This window comes from Diuraphis noxia, unplaced genomic scaffold (assembly GCF_037042655.1).
Source record: "Diuraphis noxia isolate RWA-SAM2 unplaced genomic scaffold, SU_Dnox_SAM2 contig0001, whole genome shotgun sequence".
Taxonomy (NCBI): Eukaryota; Metazoa; Arthropoda; class Insecta; order Hemiptera; family Aphididae; genus Diuraphis; species Diuraphis noxia.
The window spans coordinates 38,439,403-38,448,469 of NW_028301711.1; the positions used below are offsets into that span (position 1 = coordinate 38,439,403).

General features: G+C 26.3%; 1 protein-coding gene across 4 annotated transcripts in view; it reads right to left on the minus strand.

Moving 5' to 3' along the window:
• LOC107168741 (cell adhesion molecule Dscam2-like) overlaps positions 1–8,788 on the minus strand; it is a 308,280-nt gene extending 299,492 nt beyond the window's left edge. For 3 of the 4 annotated variants that reach the window (XM_089215615.1, XM_089215616.1, XM_089215613.1), the window contains exon 1: positions 6,792–6,939. The gene's annotated coding sequence lies outside the window, so the exon portion shown is untranslated. Of the gene's footprint in view, positions 1–6,791; positions 6,940–8,769 lie in introns of those variants that run through there. The other variant, XM_089215614.1, reaches the window with a different exon arrangement.
• Positions 8,789–9,067: the final 279 nt, after the last annotated feature.

The window sequence follows — 9,067 nt, forward strand, 5'->3', positions numbered from 1 at the left end:
ATTATATATAAGTCTGTGCTCAATAATGTTATTATGTAAAAAAATTTAGTTACACGTTAACGACGTTTTTTTTTTTTTGTAAGAAAACATTACACATAAGTCACTACTTTACGTAATATTATGATGTAGATATTCTTTAAACCTCATTAGTACAATAATATTTTATAATTATTTGATTTATGAAAATCATGTTTCAAATATCTGCTGTATTAAACTAATAAGATTAAACGATTGAATGAAATTATAAACATCTGCAATCATAGCATATGTCAGTTGTCCGTGAATTTTCGTTCATTACATTCATTTTAACTTCTCCCTTAGTTTTGTCGACTTAAATCATTTGTACAATTCCGGACAGCTGAATTTTATCATTGATCCGTTAATATATAATTTACTTTAGATTTTTTTTTTATAAACTGTTAAAATGATTACATAAAAATAGTTAATTTTTTTTTGAATAATGTAATCTTAAACCACCGAACGCCCCTTTTTCCCCGATCAATTCCATGTGACGTTTAAAGCGTATCTAGTACTGTAACTTATTAGTCGACTAGTTGACTAACTACCTACGCTTTGAAGTACTATTATTGAATAATTTTTCCAATTTAGCCAACCTAGACCATCTACTGAGCATATTGTAAAAATGAACATCACAAAATATATATATATACATATATATATATACCGGGTGATTCTTTTATCATTGAACACTCATTATTTCAAAAAGTATCAATGTTTTTGAAAATATTTTTTTACAGAGTTTCATATTGTTAAAAAAACAACGTTTTTATGAAAAAATTATATTTTTTAATATTTTTTATCCTTATAATTTTTTAAGTTTTTTACTTTTTTGAATGGCAACCTACAGTTTTAATTTCATATTCCAAAGCAGAATATTTTTCTAAGTATTTTGATACGTAAAAATCGAATTTTGGACGAGTAGTTCATGAGTTATAAGTATTTAAAGTTTAGACAAGCAGAGTAGTGCACAAACATTTTGCGGGGTAACCCCGTACCACTCCACTCCGCCAATCTAAACTTTAAATACTTATAACTCATAAACTACTCGTCCAAAATTCGACTTTTACGTATCAAAATACTTAGAAAAATATTCTGCTTTGGAATATGAAATTAAAACTCTAGGTTGCCATTCAAAAAAGTAAAAAACTTAAAAAATTATAAGGATAAAAAATATTAAAAAATATAATTTTTTCATAAAAACGTTGTTTTTTTAACAACATGAAACTTTGTAAAAAAATATTTTCAAAAACATTGATACTTTTTGAAATAATGAGTGGTTCATGATAAAAAAATCGCCCTGTATATAATCTTGTAAATGCTATATCCGAGATGTATTATACATTAATTATTTATAAATTTAATGTTTTAAACCATAGCAAAACCATAATAATATAAAATATCTATATGGCGTATTATATATATATATATATGTATTAAAATATAATACATCAAAATCATATTAACATTGACGATGATCGACATCATTATTATAAAACTTTGTTTTTTAGTTAACAGTAATTACAATCATTCTTATATATTATTTTGATAAGTTTATATTTTTTGCTAATAAATGTTAAAATTTAAAAATAATAAAAAAATAAAAACTTATACATTTCAGCGTACAATATAATCATGTTCTTGGTCTTCTTGAATAAAAAAAAACACGTTGTGTTCGCATCTTCAATAATAACATCGCATGTAAATAATGTAGTAATTAATATCCAATACTGAAATAAAAAATGCATTGACTATGTGCACGAACATATTGATACACAATCAATGTTTTAGCTGATAATTATTTTTATCTTGCACAACGCATTTTAATAGAGCAATCAAATGTAAAACATTTTAAAGAATGTACAACGGTATATTACATTGTTATAAAGAATCTAAATTACTAAAATGTAAGTACATACCTATTCATAAACGTCCAATAACTATATAATGAAATATATACCTAATATGTAGTTAGGTAATGTGTTAAACAATAACTAAGTGAACTTACAATATATATCAAACATAAGTTTATTGCACTACCACGTCAAAAACAATAGCGCATTGAAAAATCATAATTGATTTTTAATAATAACGAATATTATGTTATTATATAGTATACCTAAGTTAATGCAATAAATAGCAGACAGCAGGTACCTATAATATTGAAATCTACTCTTATATAATATATAATATATATCTATAAACATTTTAAGTAATACACGGTGGTGTTATCGTTACCTAATTATATGCTGGTTTTAGTTACAAGAATATTAACCATTGTGCTATGATGATTCACTCACCGGATTTATAAACAATAATATTGTTTTCCAGTTGAATTAATGAAACTGTACATATATGATGCACTTGATTTTAATTGTTTAGTATTAGGTGTTATTATATTATGACTGTTGTGTGAAGTTCAAACTAATATCGTACAGATTAATAATATGTTGAGTACGCTCAGGTCGTTCACATGTCATCGATCGCAACAAAGTAAAGAAAACATATATTATGTAATATACCTACACAACACAATTTTTTTTGTAACCATACTTTTATTTAAGTGTTCGCTGTTCATCATATGTCTTTTAAGCTGAACAAGACAATGTTATTGTTATATATACCTACAATAGATGAAATACTTCATTTTCAAACATATCCTAGACCTGAATACTAGGTATTTTATATATTTGTATTTGACCATAGATAAGTACTATTATAAGGATAATTAGTCCCGCACGATAAACTTTTTTATTGAATTATTAGAAAAAAATAAGATTAAAAAACAAATTGAACTAGTGGATGTAAATTTTCTTCGAGTTATAACATATTATAGTTATTATATATTTAATAAAACAATATAATATTATATTATTACAAACTCATTAGTCATTACCTATATCGAAGTTAAAAATGAAAATATTTATATTTATCTAACAGATCTAACTCTATTTTCTATAGTATATAGTGAGTTCAATCAAGTGGCGTTAAATTGAAGAAAATTTAACCTTACAAAAAATAATATATTATTAAAATTGGAATTTTTATTAAATGACTAAAAGGCATTACTTAAACGGAGAAATTATTCTGAAACTTTTTTTTTCACAAGTTAGTGTAATGTCTAAGTGTGGTTTTTTTGTAATTATTGGAAAAGTATTAATAACTGTAAAACCGGAATTATTCATTTTCCAGTTTTTGAATTTCTTTTAATGTAATTTCAAAAAATCTCTTTTATTGTATTGATAAAACTTTGAAAACACTGAACAATGTTGGTAAAATGTCGTGAGGTAGAACATTATTCGTTTTAACATAGAGATGATTACTCTATCAATCTTATATTAAAAAAAGGAAAAACTATTTTACAGATGAGAAAATTGTGTTTTATAACAAACAGACAATTTTGTTAGTAAAACCATCTACTTTAACGATCAGTACTTACCTAACAAAACTAATCTCCAACATTGTCGAATTTATTAATGCTGTTGCTGTATCGCATAATCGACAATCACAATTAATTTACAATAATTATATTTATTATTATTATTCTTTATAATAGTGCATGATGGAACATCAAGGTAAATTATATTTATTATTGTGAATATAAACATAAACGTTTAACGAAAATTAAAAATTAAGTAACAACTATAAAATAATATAAGGTATTGTTTTAAAGGTACACAAATTTGGCTAGTGTCGTATGGCCATATAAGTGTGATTACAATTGTTTGAAATTAAAAACAATAGTTTCACTTCAAGATCCAGACAAGTACAAAACAGTGTTTTTGAAAATTTACAATTCTAAACAACAGCCGACTTTCTGTGTAAAATATAATATTATAATGTATGAATACCGCATAATGTTTATTTCCGTGTATTATATATTTCGTACTATATTGTCTTTTCTCTATCTGCCTCTGTCTATCTTTCTGTCTGTCTGTCTGTCTCTCTCTTTATTCTATATCTACCTCAAACTGATATTTTCATTTGCCTACAATTTGGCTAGTTGTAGCCTATAACGAAGTATTAAACTGTTTAAAATCGTTTATAATGATAATAAGTTCGTCCATTCTTTATAAAATTTAATGACACTGTTTTGTGGTAGTAAAAAGACACCCAGCATTCTATGGTATCAACGAAAATGTTCAATAATAAAATATATAATAGCATGTAGCGTATATAATAAAAATAAATCGTATTTTAATCTGATTTTTTTGAATTTTGCGACTTCACGTCGAGTTTTTCTTACGAAAGGCGATATTGAACTATGCGTGAGTGTGTAGAAAATTATATGTGTCGTACACACTCTTATTATTACCAATCTACACGTGTTCATGATTATGATAGCAAAATATAGATAAATTTCGATTTCATATTATGGCACCTACGCATTCGTTGGGAACTGTTCGTATTACTTTATCATGATAATATGAAATATACGCAGAATGAAAAACAATTATTTTCGAAATTCACGTTAATGGTGTCCAGAACTTAATCATAACACTATTGTATAACTATTTGATCAATAAAGTTAAATTATATGTATGTATATAAATATAAGTACTCAAATCAATATTTCTTGCGTAATGTTGAGTGTATGTAGGTTTTATGCGAAATTTGATTCACGAAACATGTTTAGAAAACGAAAAACAAACTAAAAATCTAACTTATAGTCGCAGTATTGTAGTTTAGTAGATAATTAATTGATAATAGTAACATATTGATCATAGCGCTTAAAAATTTTACTGCGTATTATTATACCAATGATAGCCCCGTAAATTGTACAGACACCGCAACAGATCGAATACCGTTTGTGTACCTATTGTTTTAATACATGAGTAGATTACGGTTGTTGATTACGATTTTTGCACTTATGAAATGTTCAAAAATATTACACATTTATTGAGTAGAATTGATGTAGTGATAATTTTTGATTGATGTAAGATATCGGTATGTTAGGTGAAAACCAAAACTATAAATAGCAGTTTGAGGCATTCATGGAAAACTCTCGTTATTTGTGTATCGCGCATTAACGGTTACAATTTTTAATCAAATGTACACGTATTTACCCCTGTAGATAACTATCACACAGTGGGTCAACTGATTTCCAATGTAAAACGTATCTACTGATATTTGTATATGTATAGGGATATGTTTAATGATATATTTTATTATTAAATATAATAAAAATAATGAAATGTGTCATAAAGCGAATTAACGAACAAGCCATATTCTAACTAATTTACAAAATAAAGTATTAAAAAAATATTATGATGATGATATATTAAAATATTTTCATCATTATAATATTTTATCTAGCATATTTATTGATTTTTTTTTTTTTTTTATTCGTGTGAAATTGCAAAGAAAACTATTTCATACAGGCAACATAGTAAATTGTATGTTAATAAAAACTAATTTTGCTATTTTCTTATAATAATTTACTAATTATAAAATATAAAATTAGGTAAAAATATTATATAATAGGTACCCCAAACATATAGGTTTTGTTGATATTTTAATTTTGAAGGGAGTTTTAAGCATTTTAAAATTGTTTAGGACTCTGTAAAATATCTTTACCATCATATTTTATAACGTTACCTTGATATCAAAAATAATATAGAAAATGGTTGTTTCTGATCAAACAATTTGCCATATTTTTCATAAGACAAAAAAAAACACACTCGACACAGAAGGTACGACGTCTTCTTAATGTATTTATATTTCATAAAATTAAAATTTAACATCGAAGCTTAAAAATGCACAAACATTGTCACAATATATATTACGTATATTAATTAAGTTAATTTTAAGGCTTAAATGTGTTCCTTAGATTTAAATATATTCAAAATTTCAATTATTTTATTTTTAAATTTTAAATTTTCTGACATGAGTACTCACAATCTAATTTATATTAGATATGCTTTGATATATTATTTAGTGAAACAGAAATTTAATTTTCTCCTTCCATACTTTAATATACAATTATAATTAGTAATTAGCTACATTTTCATTAAATAATTTATTACAGATTTTTATTAAATACCAAATATTTATGTTTTAAATTTCAAAGTATATTTGGATAAATAGCAAATCCTAAAAATAGATATTTTGATGTAACATTAAAATATTGTTGTTCAATTACGTAAAAATATGCAAAACTTTCACAGTTTTTCGAATTATTTTTGAATCATCGTTTACGCTAATAACACAATATTTATGCATGGTACGTTTATTGGTAAGTACTTACAACTACTACAAGTGAGACATAATATGTATCATAATATATTTTGTACATTCTTATATCATTTGATATTTGAATATTAGCTTTTATTTTTAAATACTTGTTTTCACTAACTCACAGATTAAAATATAATTATATGGTTACAAAATTATAAATTACTGGGTAATATAATTACTTTTGATTATTCTGTTCATCAGTGGAAGGGTTGATTTTAACCTCAGAATAAAAATTAAAAGCAATTACAATTTATGGCACAGGTGAATTTAATTTTAAAAGTTTTAAAACATTTTACACATATACACGTTGTTCAATTATGAACGTATATATATATATATATGGTTAAAATTTCACGTATTCTGTTATTTTTTTTTTGTATATATATATATTATACAGTTTATTTACATTTTGCTGTTTACAAAGTGGTATATTAAAAAATGTTTTAAAACGATGACTTTTACAAGGAATAATATTACTCGTGTACCGGCAATTAATTATATCGTGTATAAACGTTATTATTGTAAAATATACTCACGGGCAAGCTATGTCGGGATGGCAGCGTGTGAAAACCACCAACGCACGCACGCCGATAGGGTTGAAGTGCAGAGTGTGAGAGCGAGCAACCGAAAGCGTGAGAGACGACTTTCGCAGTCGGCAGATCACGCCGGAATGTCGTCGTCCGTGGTGGTGGTGTCGTGTTTCGTGTGTCCGCTCGTAACGCTCGCTGGTCAGCCGCGCGGCGCAGAGAGGCGGGAACATGCGCTACTATAGGGGCGCGTTTTTCGTTCACCGCGCCACGGTAGGTGGCGGTGGCACGAGATAGAGATAACGCGACTTACGTTCTACGTACGATTTGGCCGTTCACCGCCATCCAAATGTGTATAATAAATTCTACGTGTGTGTGCGTGTGTGCACGTCTTAGCACATCTTGGACGTAGGGACAGGTATATAAGTTGAATAAAGAGGATCAGCAAAATAGTTAATTAACTTAACGTTATTTATGTTTTGATTTACACTTTAAAATAAAAGCTTAGTACAATAGAATGACCGTAGAAATTTTAAAATACGACAAGTCGTATTTTATTCTGCCTGAGACTAAACATCAAGTGTTTGCAGAGTACAGACTTATCTGATCTGTGCAAAGTTATAGTGCGGGTCAACATGACTTACATAAATCTTACAAGTGGGATGTCGGACTATGCCTGACACTGAATGTCTGGCACTATGGGCTTGCTTACCCATATTTATACATTATACGTAACCGACTATTGTGTTGTAGTTATAGATTTAGGTTTTCGTTATCAGATCTTATGCTAATAAAAGTTTAAATGTATATTATAACACTGTGTGATTCAATATAAATAATTTTTTTTTTTGATTTCCAATTTCGATTTTTTTACCTAGGTACTAAAATCAGAACTGAAATAATACCTACTGGAATCTACGTAAATCAACCTACGTTTTTGAATTTTACTTAATTTTGGATCTAAAATATGCTGAAATAGCACATTTTTTCAACTTTATAACATTCAATAACATAACAAATCACAAATTGTGAATTTTATATAACATATTTAAACTGTACCACAATCGTTAAACAATATCAATATCAATGCTTATTGTCATAACATAACGGACCATAAGAATTATTAGTACTATTTTACGTACAAAAATGTCTAATACGAAAACTAGGCAAAATTAACTTGTATCCTATTATAAAAATAATTATTTAAAAAAAAAAATCTTCAGCGAACTACAAAACTATAGCTACATGAATAAAATACAATATACATCATATTTCTTCGTTTTGAAAATCAATCGAGTAAAACAAACTAAATATATATATATGCATATTATATAATATTAATTTCAATTAAACGATCGCAAAGTTTAACATATGTATATTTTATTACTCACTTAATGGCTAATTAATCAAAATGGTCTCATAAAAAATTATATTATAAATTCTCTAAAAACGCTAACCATACACACTTAATATTATAATAATATAATAAATTTACTATTCCAATGATTTCATGCACTTTAATTGAAGTCCTCGTCATAATATCAAGAAGAAAATTAATTAATACTATAAAAACGAGTTTTTTTATTTTGTAAACGAATGTAGTAGGTCTTAGTAAATATAATATGAATATTGTATATGCATACGTGAATACAGCACCAAAATAAACAAATAAGTTTTCTTATTAGAACTACTGAGGAAAAAAACTATTTAAATAAAAGGAAATCGTATCATTTTATTTATCTTTTTGATAATCATTTTTAATGGTCATATACCAAATTTTATCGTTTTCTGAATACAAAAAAAACATTAGCAAATACCAATACAATTCGTGCGGATTAGGTACCTACATAATAATATAATAATATAATGATCTAATACTATAGTCAAGATCCACGTTTGCAGCGGAAAAGATTATTTTAATATGTAAGAGGTATATTATGATAAAATTATGAATTTACAAAAACAACGGAATTCAAGGCAACTTTACCTTCAAAGTGTCCAGAACGGTAGATGGTCGATCCGAAATAATATTACAATTATTTTACAACGTTACTTCAATAACTAGTGAGTGATATACCATATACGGAAAATGAATCATAGATATAACTATAGTGAACCGCACTCTAAATTTACAGAACTGTGTCGATTATAATTTAATTGTGTTTTTTAGTTTTACAAATTTGGTTGAATATTTTTTGTCGATTATCCGCGTTTTTTCGAAAAGTTACCTCGGCCGACTGAGGCTATATTATAAGGTTAACGACTCAACGTTATTTGTATAATAC